Source organism: Dipodomys merriami, unplaced genomic scaffold, assembly GCF_024711535.1.
Source record: "Dipodomys merriami isolate MVZ:Mamm:240054 unplaced genomic scaffold, mDipMer1.0.p SCAF_1456, whole genome shotgun sequence".
Lineage (NCBI taxonomy): Eukaryota > Metazoa > Chordata > Mammalia > Rodentia > Heteromyidae > Dipodomys > Dipodomys merriami.
The window spans coordinates 91,886-104,142 of NW_027202778.1; the positions used below are offsets into that span (position 1 = coordinate 91,886).

A 12,257-nucleotide genomic window follows, 5' to 3' on the forward strand; every position below is an offset into this window, starting at 1 on the left:
ACCTGGTAAAGTGTTGTGTGGCAGGGCTATGAAGACACTCAAGACATCATCTGTGCTCAAGTATCCCAAGAATGAACTGCAGCTCAGATGTGTGCAACAGCGCTCTCAGCGCACTGGGGAATGTGCATTGATAGTGTTCATAGGACTTCAAGGAAGTTAGTTACCTGACCAGGCTTTCCAATTTCCTGATTTTGTGCTTTAAGTGAATTTCCATGATTCCCTTCCATTTCCTTCAAACCATAATATTTTTTTTTGGTTGGTTGTGGGGCTTGAACTCTGGGCTGGGACACTGTCCTTGTGCTCTTCAGCTCAAGGCGAGAACTCTACTGCTTGAGCCACAGTGCCACTTCAGGTTTTCTAGTGGTTTATTGGAGATAGTAGTCACACGGACTTTCCTTCCTGGGATGGCTTTGAACCTCGGTTCTCAGATCTCAGCCTCCTGAGTAGCTGGGATTACAGGCAGGAGCCACCAATGCCTGGCAAACCATAACATTTTAAATGTTACAAGAGAGAGAGAAAATTACAGAAGCTAGCATATTTCTTTTGGAGACATACCCAGAGACTCATTATTTTTAAGCATTTTCTTAGCACTTCTTGTGTTGAAAGCATTTTTAACTCATTAATTAGTAATCCACATTAATAAATAGATGGAATTAATCTATTCCAGACAGAAGTTTGTCTTGAGGAAATACAAAAAACTTAAGTACTATTCCTTTCCACCTGTATCTTCTCTCTCCTCCCCTCCACCACACTTTATCTTGTTCATTATTTAGATTATTGCTCTGATCATTACACTCTGATTGAGCGCCACAAGTGTCCTTGGAGCTTCCACAAAGTTTGGGTTGGGTGTCTTCCCACTCTTCTGGACTCCAGGCTGTACATGGGTCTGCTTTGGGGACTCATTAGCACTTGAAAATGAAATTGGCCTCATAAATAGTCATCCTCAGGAAACAACGGGCTCTCCCATTTTTATTTTAGTTGCATTCAGCTGAAAACCTCTTAGCTTGTATTCTTGTTTGAGGAGAGTTTTTTTTTTTTTTCCTCCTTTTTTCCTTCTTGCGGATCCTAGGGCTTGAATGCAGGGCTAGGTCTTAAATGCAAGGCCAGGAGATTTTGTTTGTTTGTTTTTTGTTTGTTTTTCCTCAAGGCTGGTGTTCTACCACTTGAGTCCCAGCTCCACATCTGGCTTTTTGGTAGTTATTTGGAGCTATGTGTCTCAAAGACTTACCTTTCTTTCTGAGCTGGCTGAAAACCATGATCCTCAGATCTTAGCCTCCTGAGTAGCTAGGATTTCAGGTATTAGCCACTAGTATCTGGCTAGGAGGTTAGTTTTTACCTTCAGAAAAAAAATCTCCATAACATGACTACCATTTATGTCTCTCTTTGGAACAAGGGCTCCCCTGTCCTTGTATTTGATCAAGATGATAATTTTCCACCTTGTACAGATAAGGAAATTGAGGACCATGAGGAGCAATCTCAAGATTGGTAAAAGTCAGAGCTGATATACATCTCCAAAGATCTTCCCTTCCTATATTTCTTTGGTTCACCATTCTGGGCCTTCCCAGTGTGGTGCTCATGTTCACCCACAGTGGGCTGTCTGCCTTCCTCTGCTGCTGGCCTCTGGTGGGAGAAGCTTGCAGAGGATGTGATGGTCTCCTGATTATACTCTTGTCTTCATTTTGTCACCTGGTGATCTGTTTCAGGAGCTGCCTGTCTATGGCCCCCCCTGTCCTCTTCCTTCCTTCCTGTCCTGGCACAAAGGAGCCACTCTTGGTACTAAGATCGCTGTGACATCAGATATGTAGAGAATCAGCATATTGTCCATGTCATAGATCTGAGGATTCTATCCCTGACCTCTGGGAGCTCTTAGTGTTATCAGAGAAGAGCTGCCTTGTACTCCTGGAGTCCCCTTCATTAGCTCCTTTTCTTTCTGCCCTTACAGGTCATGCCTGTTTCAGTAAGTAGTTATTATATGCCAGGTCTCATGCTCACAGACTGCTATCTGTGACAACCTACTCATTAGGAGGTGAAATCATTGTTCCTCTTACCAGATAGGGAATCAATTGTTTAAGGGCTGGGCGCCAGTGGCTCATACCTGTAATCCTAGCTACTCAGGAGGCTGAGATCTGAGGATCATGGTTCAAAGCCAGCCCAGGCAGGAAAGTCCATGATGCTCTCATCTCCAATAAACCACTAGAAACCCAGAAGTGGCACTGTGACTCAAGCAGTAGAGCACTTGCCTTGAGCTGAAGAGCTGCGGGATAGTGCCCAAGCTCAGAGTTCAGGACCCCTGACCAAAAAATAAATAAATAAAAATAAATAAATAAATAAAAAATAAAGAATCATTTAAGGAAGGGGCTAAGAAAAAGAAAATACAGCTAAGAAAAAAAGAGAGCAGCAGAGATTCCTAATCTCCATATCTAATAGATATAAAAAACATTCAAAAAAACATTCAAAAAACAGATTGTACCCAGGTGCGGGTGGCTCACCACTGTAATCCTAGCAATTCAGGAGTCTGAGATCTGAGGGTCCTGGTTTGAAGCCAGCCTGGAAAGAAAAGTCTGTGAGGCTCTTTATCTCCAATTAACCTGCAAAAAGCCAGAACTGGAGGTATGGCTCAAATGGTATAGCACTAGCCTCGAGCAGAAAAAGCTTAAGGAAGGGCTAGGAAGGTGGCTCAGTGGTAGTGCGCTTGTCTTGCATGCATGAGGCCCTGGTTCCATTCCTCAGCATCGCATAAGTAAAAAAAGAAAAAAAGCCGGAAGTGGTGCTGTGGCTCAAGTGGTAGAGCACTAGCCTCGAGCAGAAAAAGCTTAAGGAGGGGCTAGGAAGGTGGCTCAGTGGTAGAGCGCTTGTCTTGCATGCATGAGGCCCTAGTTCTATTCCTCAGCACCACATAAGTAATAAAAGAAAAAAGCCAGAAGTGGTGCTGTGGCTCAAGTGGTAGAGTGCTAGCCTTGATCTGAAGAGCTAAGGGACAGTGCACAGGCCCAGAGTTCAGGCCCCATGACCAGACCCAAAACAAAAAACAAAAACAAAAAAGCTTAGGGATAGTTCAGTCCCCAGTTGAGTGGGGCTCAGTGTCCCAGCTCTGAGTTCACTCTCCAGTACTTGCACCAAAATAGGAATAATATTAATAATTACTTAAGAAGGAACAGGAAATACTTAGGATGTGGTAGATGTTTGAATCCTGAAGCTCCCTGTTGAGTTGCCTTGTTTCCCTTGTAGTACTGTTGCAGTGGTGTGTGTGTGTGTGTGTGTGTACACAAGTAACCCTATTAGTTATTTTATTGTGACCGTTAGGACCCATGAGCAAGAACTATTATAAGAAAACAGAAGTGTTGAACAATACGCTGTAAGCTACAACAGTAGATGGCCAAGCCAGATGGACCCCAGGTATCATTGATTCTGGACTGTGCACAGTTAACCAATCACAGACAGTATTGGCTCCTTGGTTAAACCCCAGAGAAAAAGCTGCTTTGCTAGGGATGCTGCAAGATAGACTGGCCAAGTGAATATCCTGTGTTGAGAGGCAAGTCAGTAAGGTGAGGGCTATGCAATGCTCTGAAGGAAATGGGCATAAGTGAGAGCACCTGTCCTAAAGGGGCTTGTGGTATTAGTCTTTCCCCACACCACCATCCTAGAAGTTGTCCCTCAGCTTTTTGCTCAAGGTTACCACTCTGCTACTTGAGTCATAGCTCCACTTCTGGCTTTTTTGTTGCTTTATTGGAGATAAGGAGCCTCATTGACTTTTCTGCCTAGGCTGGCTTCACAGCATGGTCCTCAGATCTCAGCATCCTGATTAGGATTACAGGCATGCGCCATGGGCACCCATCTATAATGCTGTTCTTAATGGCAGTGGCAGTCAGACAGGGCCTTCATCCGTGTCTTATATGGTCTCATCCTAATAGGTACTGTCCTCAGGCTAGAGTGTAGGGGACTGACTGGAAATCTCAGGCCTGGCCACAGTGACAATTGAGTGAGTTACATTTCTTGAATTTGGATGCAGGCCACCTGCTTTGCTTCTTGGGTTTCTGCTTTCGAGTGCTCTGCTGGACTATACCTGGGGTCTTTGGTGAGACACCTGGGTGAATGTGGGCACTTTTCAGAATGGCTTAGAAGCAGCTCTTGGTGGCTTTGCAGCTTGGCTTTCATTTCTGGCATGACAGTGCATTGGGAAGGTTCTGGATCCAGAGTCAGGCTTAGCTTTGGGCTCAATCTCTGCCACATGCTAGCTCTTTCTTCCATTCCAGATGAGTCACTGTCCATCTTAGGCTGCCCTGTCCTGTCTCCTCCTCATATTTCTGTCTCTGACTTGGGGCCAGGGATCTGATGAAGAAATTCTCTTCAGACAAATAGAGATTCCCTGGAAGGAAATTGATCATGTACAGCTGGTTTCTCCACTGGCAGTTGTTCAATTTTATTTCCCTTTCATTTTTCTTCCTCTTCTCAGGGATCACTGCCTATAAGAACTTGATAGCAACTAGACTTAGATGGGTAAATGTAAATTGGAGCTGGCTTCTGAAACTCCAGGTGAGTTTCTTCAGGCCTGAGAGATTTTTCAGAGCCCTACGCACCTAATGCATTTTAGCCTTTATTTTTATTTTTCACCTATATTTTTCTTCTTGTATTACTTCTAGATGCCTTTTATTTTCCCTTAGGACTCAAGCATAATTTTGGTTGCTTTTAGGTGTAATTATAGAAGGCCTAACTCATTTCATTGAGAGGAAGATTTATTATTTCACATAATAATAACCACAGTGGGGCTGGGGGGTTATCCAGGGGAAGGGTGCACGCCTGGCACGTGTGCAAGGCCCTGGGTTCAGTCCTCAGCCCTGGAAAAAAAAAGAAAAAAAAAATAACCATAGCACAAGGGAGACGGTAGAATTCATTAATTCAGTGGCTCAGTACTGTCTTCTTTTTTTGTCTTTTGTTTTGTCAGCCATGGGGCTTGAACTCTGGGCCTGGGCTTTGTCCTTGAGCAACTCAGCTCAAGGCTAGCACTCTACCACTTTAGCCACAGGGCCACTTCTGATTTTCTGGTGGTTTATTGGATATAAGAGTTTCACAGGTTTTCCTGCCTGGGCTGGCTTTGAACCATGATCCTCAGATCTCAGCTTCCTGAGTAGATAGGATTACAGGCCTGAGCCACTGGCACCTAGACTGTCTTCTTATATTTATATTCCTACCATCTTTTGAATTGACCATACTGAGTATATTCTCCACAGGCTAAAGTTCATCATCCCAAGTTGGCAGTTGCAGCACCAGACATCCCATGTAAACACAGAAACCAACAGAATGGATGATGAGACAAAATTGGGATTTGTTTGCAAAGAGGACTGAGAAGTGACCACTGAGGTGGTATCTATCCTTGATGAGAAACATGTACCTTTTCTCTTTTGCTTGACAGGTTAAGAACAAATATCTTGTCATGGCATAATGAGATTACGTACTGTGCCCTCAACTATTATTTCCTCATTTTATTTCCTTCTGCTCTCTACACTAGAAGGCCAAACAAGACCACTAGCTATTGTCAGAACTATGTACACCTCATTTGTACCTCCTTGTTCTAGGCAGGCTGAGCCTGTGCCTGAACCACACCCTGCCCATGTGGCCTGCCCTGCAGCTGTAGCATAAGACAAAAACGGCTAGAGTCAACAGTACTAGCAGAGCCTCTCCCTTGTTCCCTCCCAAGTATGTATTTTGAAAATAATCTTTTTATTTTATTTTTTTTAATTTAATTTAATTTTATTTGTGAACATACTGTACAGAGGAGTTACAATTACGTGGGCAGGATAATGCGTACATTTCTTACCAAGCATTGCAGCCTCCTCCTTTGTTTACCCTTCACATCCCTTCCCAGCCTCCCCCCTCCCCCCCATTCTTTTTATTTTTATTGCAAGATAAAACAGAAAATATAGCTGGCACTGTTGGGTTATGCTTGTAATCCTAACTCATCAGCAAGCTGAGATTTTAGGATTAAGTTTCAAAGCTAGCTTGGGCAGGAAAATCTGTGAGCCTCTTCTCTCCAACAAACCATCAAAAAGCCTGAAGTAAAGTGGTGGCTCAAGTGGTAGAGTGCCAGCCTTGAGCGAAACAGCTAAGAGCCAGTGCCCAGGTCTTGAGTTCAAGCCTCAGAACTGGCACTCCCACTCAGGATCCATCCAGGATCCTGCTTTCCCTTGATCTGTCAGACCTCCTCTGCCTCCTCCAGTCTGTGACATTTCTACTGTCTTTTCTTTAGTATGAGCTTGACACTTTTGAAAAGGGCAGCTACTGATCCTGTGGGAAGCCTCCCAGTGTGGCTTGGGTGGGTGTTTTTTTACTTTGGCTGGTCCTGGGATTTGAACTCGGGGCCTGGGTGCTCTCTTGGAGCTAGTTATAGGCTATCACTCTACCACTTGGAGCTACAGCACCCACTTCTAGTTTTCTGGTGTTCACTGGAGATATGAATGTCACAGACTTTTCTCTCTGGGCTGGCTTTGGACCAACATCCTCAAATCTGAGCCTCCTTATTGGCTAGAATTCCATGGGTGAGCCACTGGAACCCAGCTAGGCATATTGGTTTCTTTGTTTGTTTGTGCCTAATTTTATAACTGAATGAGAAAGCTCAGTTATGTCATATCAATTTCTGGTGTCTCATTGCCTGGATGTATCTTTGGTCATCTACTTAAGGTGATCCTTGTCAGTATTTTTCAGGATGAGGCCATTGTTTCTTACATGATAATTGGCAAATAACATGAGTCAATTGTAAAGAGATTTTCTTCAAAGAGTATCTCTGTGCAGGTTTAGCTTAGGAAACAGATGGGAACCAGATGCTTTGGTTGAGATGGACATGGGCCAGGTTGGTATTCCAGCAAGATCTTCTGCCTCATCTCTAAATGGCCCAGCTTGTGAAGTGCCTCAAGTTCTGTTTGAGAACCTAGCCTGATGTTGGAGATTTGCCTATAAGCTTTTCTGCAAGATAGTTTCCTTCCAAACTGACATCCACAAAGTGAGTTAGGTTTAATAGGCATCAGCAGTGGCTATGTGCTGCCTGGGTGCATGGTACTCCACAAGTTGAGGTCGGCAGGAGCAAGGTGCTGGTAAGCCTTGATTGCTGAGAAGGGTAAAGGAGGGAAAAGGCAGCCTGATGGTAGGAGTGAGAGACACAAAGCATATGCATTTTGGTTCCTTAAAAATATGAATCCCTTTGGCTTATTTTTTCTTAATTTACTGGCATATTTCTCTTTTCCAATTCATCATAAAATACCCAGAAAACTTAGGAAACCATTAAATAATGCAATTGCACTTTTACCTACCTGTTATTTATTTTTGTTTGCTGCGAGATGATGAATTTATTGAGAGTAGAGTATCTACATTCCTTCTACTAATAATATTAACAGTATAAACAATATAAACTCTTTGTCTTCCATCCTAACACATTCTAGATGATCTTTTATTTTCTTTTTTGGTTGGTTCTGGGGCCTGAACTCTGGTCTTGGGTGCTGTCCCTCAAGTCTTCAGCTTAGGGCTAGCACTCTACCACTTGAACCACAGTGCCACTTCGGGCTTTTTCTGCTTACGTGGTACTGAGGAATTGAACCCAGGGCCTCATGCATGCAAGGCAAGTACTGTACCACTGAGCCACCTTGCCAGCCCCTCTAAATGATTTTTAATCATGTAGATTCAAATTTAGATGGTGTTGACCAAAGTATAGAGATTTCCATTGTTTCCTGTTTCAGAGTATGTCTTAATATCATATGAAGTTAAATGAATTACATTTCTACAATGATATATTTTGTATGTATTACATATAGTGCATGCATTACACATAGTATACAACACACACACACACACACACACACACACAAACACACACACACACACACACACACACATACCTACAGCTTAGCTCCAAGGTATCTTAAAGTTGCCTTCTGATTTCATGCCTCGTGATTCTTTTTCTTTCTGGTATTTTAATGGCTCCAGGCAACTGGTATCATGTATACCTTTGAGCTTTCTCATGGATTGTTTTTATACCTTTGAACACTCTCTCTGGCATTTTCACCTGTCACTGTCTGATGTATGTCTCAATGGCAGGTATTTGCAGATGACTATGGGGCTAATCAAGTTAACATAAATGAGTGAATTGAATTCAAGTGCCAATTTTGAGGTGCAGGAGCATTGCCTAAAAGGACCAGTAGCTATTTGGCATGAAGTAGTTATTAACCAGTCACTATATAGCCTTTGTTGCTAGATCTTTCAGTTTTCAAGGGAAATTGGACACTTGCACTTTTGTATGAAGACTGGTTTTTAAACATGGAACTCATTTAAAAGTTTAGGCACTATATAGATAAATTAAAAACATCTCTAGGCTAGATTTGACACTCCAAGCTCTAGACTTGTGTTTGGTTCTTTGTGTATGAATCATGTCTCCTGATTCAAATGGGTGTTTTCCTTTCTGTTAGCATTTTTGGTATGTATCTTAATTATAGTAGTGTGCTGGTCTTTCTGCCTTAGTTGTTAATAAGTTTTTTAAATCTGTTTGAAACATTTGTTGTCATATATTGGCTCTTTCCTACATGTAATCCATCTCTCTACAAAATAGTTTATACATACCTGTGTGTATGGGTGAAGGAGGGTGAAAGAGAAAGAGAGAGAGCACAAGAGAAGAGTGAAGGAAAGAGGAGGAAATACATTTATTCTCTCATGGTATTTGATTCTCCTTCTCTTCTTCTGGAAGGAATTAGATTGGGTAATTGAATTGTTGCTTAAAAGTTGATCTGAGGTGCAGGGAATTTGGTTTAGTAATAGTGCTTGCCTACCATGCATGAGGCCCGTTGTTCAGTTCCTCAATACCACATACACAGAAAAATCTAGAAGTGAGGCTGTCTCTCAAGGGTTAGAGTGCGAGCCTTGAGCAAACAAAGCTCCAGGACAGTGCCTAGGCCTTGAGTTCCAGTTCCAGGACTGGCAAAAAAAATGTTAAAGTAGGAATTCAATGGATATAGCCAAATGGTGGAGCTCTTCCCTGGTATGTGTGGGGTCTTAAGTTCTATCACTAGCACTGTAAAAACAAAAGTAAGTGTAAAATATAAGTCAATCGTCATCTCTTTTGTCACATCAAATGTTCCAATACTAACAGAATTTTGGTATATTTATGATGAATATTTTTAATAATAGCAAAAGGCCCAGAATAGTGTTTTATACTTATAATCCTAGACACTCCAGAGAAGGAGATAGGAGGATTAAGGTTTAAGAGCAGACCAAACAAAAAGTTAGTGTTTCAGAGATAGCAAGCATGGTAGTGTATGCCTGTAATCTCAGGTACTTGAGAGGCAGAGGTAAGAAATTCATGGTCTGAGGCTTGCCTAGACAAATTGGGAAACGCTATTTAAAAAACAAAAGCAAAAGGATTAGGGACATCTTTTGTTCCCTAGGGCCACCACTATAAATAGGAAACAAAACCCTAAAAAACTGTTCTGACAGAAATATTTTTGGATAGATTAAATCTCTGGAAGAGTTTTAGTAGGAAGTGATTACTAAAGATTTTAAAGGATAGTCAGTAAAAGGTAAAATAGATAATGAACCTCCTCACAATGAAAAACTTGCTCAGGGAAAGACTCTAGGAAGACAGGAAAAAGATAAACTATAAACTAGCGTGAAATATTTGCAAGCCATATAGTAGAGGAATTAAATCTTAATAAACAGTGTTCTCAAGTCTCTGTAGTACATAATGATAAAAACCAAACCAGAATGATTGGATAATGACCAAAAGATACAAATAAATGTTTCACTGAAGAATATATATTCAGCAAATAAGCACATAAAAGGATGCCTTTGTCCCAGCCTTTAGAGGAATGCAATTTAAAAGGCTCAGTGAGGTACCACTACATACCTATTTGAATGGTTCAATCAAAATAGTGACAACACAAGGTTGATCAGAATTCAGGGGAACTTGATTATTCATACATTGCCACTAGGAAAATGAAGTGATAGTTTACTTGGGAAAAGAATAGAAAAATACCTTGTTTTGAGACAGTACTGTGGATTGAGCTCAGTGCCATGGCACTATCCCTGAGCTTTTTTGCTCAAGTGTAGCGCTCTACCACTTGACCCACAGTGCCAATTTCTGTTCATATGTTACTGAGGAATCAAACCCAGGGCTTCATGCATGCTAGGCAAGCTTTCTACTGCTAAGGCACATGCCCAGCCTAACAGTAACATTTAAAACTAAACTGAGTAGCCCAAGAGAACGCTTTGGTTCCCATAAACACCTATACATAAGGTTTCTGAATCATCTTATTTCTGTGATAGTCCCAAAGTACATTTATACCATGGACTATTCAGAAACAATAAAAAAAAGTCTTAATACAATAAAAGTGGGTCTGGAGGGACTTAAATGCTGTGTAAAAAATTCTTAACAAGTGGCATGCTATGTAATTTCATCTATACTTCTTGAAGTTTCAGTTGAAATCTGTTGAAATCTGAAGATTGGTGGATTCTGCCACAATGAATTATGCGTCAGTTATGGAAGCTGTTATTAGGAGAACGTGGGGGAAGATCTGTGCGATCTTGTCTGTATTAATTTACTAATGTTTCTGCCTGTGACTCTGTGAAAGTGTCAAAAGATTTAGACAAATAATGTATACTAAAAAAGCTGACCTCAATCACTTTTTTCCCTTGGGCTTTCTGATAAAGATGATCCTTGAGACTCCAGTGATAACTGAAGATGGAAACTGGGAGTCAGTGGAGAATTCTGAGTCTGTGAAGACTAATGAATCTGTTGACCAACGTGCCAATCAAGAAAGTTAATGGAAGCTGTAGTGCCCAGTTGAAAAGACCAGATGTTGGGTCTTCCAGGGACCCTGAGACCTCAGAAGTTCTCCCTTTCCAGGTATTACAGACAGCCACTGACTAGAATCTCTATTTTTTTGTGGGTCATGGGGCTTTGAGCTCTGGGCTTGGGCGCTGTCCCTGTGCTTTTCAACTTAAGGTGAGCACTCTACCACTTGAACCACAGCACCACTTCCGGTTTTCTAATGGTTTATTGGAGATAAGAGTCTCATGAACTTTCCTGCCTGGGCTGGCTTTGAACTCTGATCTTCAGATCTCAGATACTCAGCCTCCTGAGTAGCTAGGAAAACAGGTGTGAGTCTCTGGTGCCCAGCTAGAATCTCTATAAAATATTGGGATTTAAAAATATTGGGGTTAACCTGGTACCCCTGGCTCAGACCTGTAATCCTAGCTCCTGAGGATGCTTAGGTCCAGATGAAATGCAGATTCAATTTCCAACTAAATTTCAGCAAAATGCTACACTAGAGGTATGGCTCAATTGGTAGAGTGCCAGTCACGAGCAAGCAAACCAAACGTGTGAGGCCCTGGTACAAGGAAAAAGAAGTTGGGGTTAAGAGACTCGAGCTCAATGCTAATTTAGGATTGAACTTCTTTACTTATTTTTACAACCATAAATAATAGTTTTTCAGTTCTATAAATGCCATCAGCAGTAATTACCTTTGCTGCATGGTGCCTACATGATGAAAACATGCAAGTGTCTGTCAGTCAAGCAGTGCATTAAGCAAATATTATTTGGTTCCCCATACTTTGGCTAATAATTAGATAACTTACGTATATTATACTATTGCTCTCTAATTTTTCATACTTTGTTTCTTTTTTTTTTTTTTTTTTTTTTTTTTGGGTCCGGTCGTGGGGCCTGAACTCTTGGGCCTGGGCGCTGTCCCTCAGCTCTTCAGCTCAAGGCTAGCGGTCTACCACTTGAGCCACAGCGCCACTTCCGGTTTTTTCCTTTTTGCTTATGTGGTGCTGAGGAATCGAACCCAGGGCCTCAGGCATGCAAGGCAAGCGCTCTACCACTGAGCCACCTTCCCAGCCCTTTCATACTTTCTTGTGTCTTCCCTCCCCCGCTCATTTACTGGGACAGTAGGAAACTTTCCAAAGATATATCCCAGGCCAGATGGGGATATTGGGGCACCTGGAACAAGTCCTTGCTCTCCTCAGGCTCAGCTACATTAGCCACTGTGTGTAAGATCATCAGTCATTTCATGACTGTCTGTGTTCGTTTACATTGTTACAAGGGACTTTGTTAATAAATCTCCTTCTACATTTGTTCAAGGGATTTATTGTTTGAAGACAAGTGATCATGAGATAGATGATAGACATCGCATGTAGAATTGTTAGCATTTTCGTATTAGAATGAAGTCTAGGAATTGCTATAAATGTCTGTTCTTTAGTGATGTTGTATCAGAGTTTTTGTA

General features: G+C 41.8%; 1 protein-coding gene across 1 annotated transcript in view; it reads left to right on the forward strand.

Annotated features, from left to right (window-relative positions):
• Nucleotides 1-12,257, forward strand: part of LOC138826620 (uncharacterized) — a 141,838-nt gene that overhangs the window by 75,833 nt on the left and 53,748 nt on the right. The gene's annotated exons all lie outside the window — the stretch shown is intronic.